This window comes from Aquarana catesbeiana, linkage group LG05 (assembly GCF_042186555.1).
Source record: "Aquarana catesbeiana isolate 2022-GZ linkage group LG05, ASM4218655v1, whole genome shotgun sequence".
Classification (NCBI taxonomy): domain Eukaryota; kingdom Metazoa; phylum Chordata; class Amphibia; order Anura; family Ranidae; genus Aquarana; species Aquarana catesbeiana.
The window spans coordinates 205,130,784-205,135,158 of record NC_133328.1 but is presented as its reverse complement, the minus strand read 5'-3'; positions in this window follow the sequence as shown (position 1 = coordinate 205,135,158).

Sequence of the window (4,375 nt, the reverse complement as noted above, 5' to 3'; positions counted from 1 at the left end):
AAGAAGAAGATCAGGATTCATCGAGGGACACATGGGATCATATGACAAGAGGAGGGAACTGTTGTGGAAAATTTTATATTAATGTATTGTCATAAGTCTCCCAGTGTGTGTTCAATCGCAACCCGCTCTAAAGAGCTGACTGGGGCAGACCGACGCTGGTTGAGACCTGTTAGGTAGTGGAAAACTTCCTGGTGTTTGGAGAGAGGTGTTTGCGGAGAGAAGACATGTCCGCCAGCAAAAGGGCCCCTGTGCAATGCACAGAACGATCGTCTGGTGGGGATGCGTTCACTCTGCAAAGACATTATCGGTTTAGCGGTGGTTTGCTCTTGTCACCCCTGGTATGCCTGATCAACATGTTTGGGGTGCCATGACATACACCTGCAGATAATATCCCATGCACGAGGAACTTTAGTCATCGTCATTTAGTATATTGTATCATGTCCTGTAGTAATTGGTGGTTGTTTTGTGTTCTGTTGTTAAATCCTTAAATGGTCACTCACATCCTGTGAGGTCATATCCTGTGAGGCTGAGGTCATATCCTGTGAAGGGAGCGATTGGCTGTTGGGGCCAGGGCTTCCTGTTTGTGATTGCTTTTGTGGTCTTTTGAATAAAGGAGGCAGACAGAGCTGTAAGTGCAGTCTTGCTGAGATGAGAATGTAAGAATCATGTGTGTGATTATTTGTGAGCATGAGGCACACACCAGAGGATGAGCTACGGCGGAAGGAAAGACATATGATCAAAAGGTGAGATGCATTTATATCATTAGACGAAATTGTTATTATTATTAGAAACAGGAGATTTAGCTGTGTGCTCTGTGTGCAGCCAAATTTCGCTGACAGCTGACATCTGTCCTGTTCAGCTCCACAGATGGTTGGAGAGGTGCTTTGATAGCTTCCTGGTGAGATAGCTAAGGTTTAGACTAGGATCCGAATATGCCTGAGCTCATCCCTACTATGTTTTTCTGAAAAAAGAACTATGCTGTTATTGAGGTGGTTAAGGTACAGTTAGCCATTGAAAGTCACCCATTTCTTGGAGGTTAAGCAACGGCTCATGGCAACCATGGTTCATGCAAACTTCCATCTATTCTAAATGATACCTATTTGAAATTTTGAAAAGATGATTTCCTTGGTTGGAATACAACAACATTTTAACCTTGACCATACCTTACTTTCGTTAATCACCTTCTTTAACAACCTCAGTAACTCTCTTGTTCTGGGAGAGCGTCCATGGACGTCCTCCCAGAACACGCCTCCCACGTGCAGCATGTGACCGCTGTGTCCTTTACCAGCAGCTCTTTACCATGTGATCAGCTTGTTGTCCAATCCAATCACTTGTTGGTTATCGGCATTACTTTCCTCACGTGCTGTGAGGAAAAGAAAGCCGATAACCGGCAAGTCTGACAGGGCACATTTACACTGATAAGGAGGACACTGATCATCAGTGCCCTGATGATCAGTGCAGCCTCATAAGTTCCAATCAGTGCCCATCAGTGCAGGTTATCTGTGCCCATTAGTGCCGCCCATCAGAGCCCCATCAGTGCCATCTATCAGTACCTCCTCATCAGTGCTGCCTCATCAGTGCAGCCTATCAGTGCCTATCAGTGTCGCCTCGTCAGTGCAGCCTATTAGTGTCCACCAGTACCGCCTTATCAGTGCCCATCCATGCCATCTATTAGTGCCGCCTCATCAGTGCCTCCTCATCAGTTCCCACCAGTGCCAACTCATCAGTGCCCATCTGTGCCACCTATCAGTGTGCATCAGTGCAAACTATCAGTGCCTCCTCATCAGTGCTGCCTTTTCAGTGGAGCCTATCAGTGCCTATCAGTGCCACCTATCAGTGCCATTCAGTGCTGCTTATCAGATCCCATCAGTGCCACCTATCAGTGCCACCTATCAGTGCCCACCGGTGGCACCTATCAGTGCAGCCTCATCAGTGCCTCCTCATAAGTTCCCACCAGTGCTGCCTCATCAGTGCCCATCTGTGCCACCTATCATTGCCCATCAGTGCCACCTATCAGTGCTGCCTCATCAGTGCAGCCTACCAGTGCCCATGAGTGCCACCTCATCAGTGCAACCGATCAGTGCCCATCAGTGCAGCCACATCAGCGCACATCAGTGAAGGAGAAAAATTACCTGTTTGCAAAATTTTATAACAAACTATGAAAAATTTGTTTTTTTTCAACCTTTTTGTCTTTTTTCGTTTGTTTCGCAAAAAATTTAAAACCCAGCGGTAATTAAATACCACCAAATTAAAGCTCTATTAGTGTGAAAAAAATGCTATGACTACGCAATTGTCATTCAAAGTGCAACAGCGCTGAAAGCTGAATATTGGCTGGGGAGGAAGGGGGTGAAAGTGCCCAGTAGGCAAGTGGTTAATAAGGAAGCACTATGTGGCACTAGTTGCCAATAGATTGGCTGTTGTAAGAAACACACCTTAATTGTCTTAAGGCTTTGCTTTGTTGTCCTTACATTGTGAATGTCTCTGGCATTGCTAAACTTTGTCTAATGTTAAGCACATGTTGGAAAGCTTAGATTAATATATAACCGACAGAGAGTCAAAATCTTCACTACTCTTTTTAAAACTAAAACAAGTTTTACCTATAGAGACACTTTAACCCCTTCCCGCTAGCGTATAGGCGAATGATGGCTACAGCGCGGGCTTACTTTGCCAGGTGATCGTCTATTGACATTCTCCCGTGAACACGCTGCCCATGCATTGCAGGGGGCGGCACGCTCTGTGAGTCTCACTCTGTGAGTCCTTCACTTAGTCCTTCCTAGCCTTCGGGGTAAAGGGCCAATCACAGCGTCCCAACAGTGCCCACCAGTGCTGCCTATCAGTGTCCACCAGTGTTGCCAATCAGTGCCCACCAGCACTGGCAATTAGTGCTCATCAGTGCTGCCAATTAGTGCCTCATCATCAGTGTAACCTATCAGTGCTGCCTATTAGTGCCTATTACTGCCGCCTACCAGTGCCTATCAGTGCCCATCAGTGCTGCCTATTAGTGCCACCTATCAGTGTCCTTCAGTGCTGCCTATCAGAGCCCATCAGTGCCACACATCAGTGCCCATCAGTGCCCACCAGTGCCACCTATCAGTGCCGCCTCATCAGTACCTCCTCATCAGTTTCCACCAGTGCCGCCTCATCAGTGCCCATCTGTGCCACCTATCAGTGCCCATCAGTGCCATCTATCAGTACCTCCTCATCAGTGCTGCCTCATCAGTGCAGCCTATCAGTGCCTATCAGTGTCACCTCATCAGTGCAGCCTATCAGTGCCCACCAGTACCGCCTCATCAGTGCCCATCCGTGCCATCTATCAGTGCCGCCTCATCAGTGCATCCTCATTAGTTCCCACCAGTGCCGCCTCATCAGTGTCCATCTGTGCCACCTATCAGTGCGCATCAATGCAAACTATCAGTGCCTCCTCATCAGTGCTGCCTTATCAGTGGAGCCTATTAGTGCCTATCAGTGCCACCTATCAGTGCCATTCAGTGCTGCTTATCAGATCCCATCAGTGCCACCTATCAGTGCCACCTATCAGTGCCCACCGGTGGCACCTATCAGTTCAGCCTCATCAGTGCCTCCTCATAAGTTCCCACCAGTGCTGCCTCATCAGTGCCCATATGTGCCACCTATCATTGCCCATCAGTGCCACCTATCAGTGCTGCCTCATCAGTGCAGCCTCATAAGTTCCAATCAGTGCCCATCAGTGCAGGTTATCTGTGCCCATTAGTGCCGCCCATCAGAGCCCCATCAGTGCCATCTATCAGTACCTCCTCATCAGTGCTGCCTCATCAGTGCAGCCTATCAGTGCCTATCAGTGTCGCCTCGTCAGTGCACCTATCAGTGCAGCCTCATCAGTGCCTCCTCATAAGTTCCCACCAGTGCTGCCTCATCAGTGCCCATCTGTGCCACCTATCATTGCCCATCAGTGCCACCTATCAGTGCTGCCTCATCAGTGCAGCCTACCAGTGCCCATGAGTGCCGCCTCATCAGTGCAACCGATCAGTGCCCTTCAATGCAGCCACATCAGCGCACATCAGTGAAGGAGAAAAATTACCTGTTTGCAAAATTTTATAATAAACTATGAAAAATGTGTTTTTTTTCAACCTTTCTGTCTTTTTTCGTTTGTTTCGCAAAAAATTTAAAACCCAGTGGTAATTAAATATCACCAAATGAAAGCTCTATTAGTGTGAAAAATATGCTATGACTACGCAATTGTCATTCAAAGTGCAACAGCGCTGAAAGCTGAATATTGGCTGGGGAGGAAGGGGGTGAAAGTGCCCAGTAGGCAAGTGGTTAATAAGGAAGCACTATGTGGCACTAGTTGCCAATAGATTGGCTGTTGTAAGAAACACACCCTAATTGTCTTAAGGCT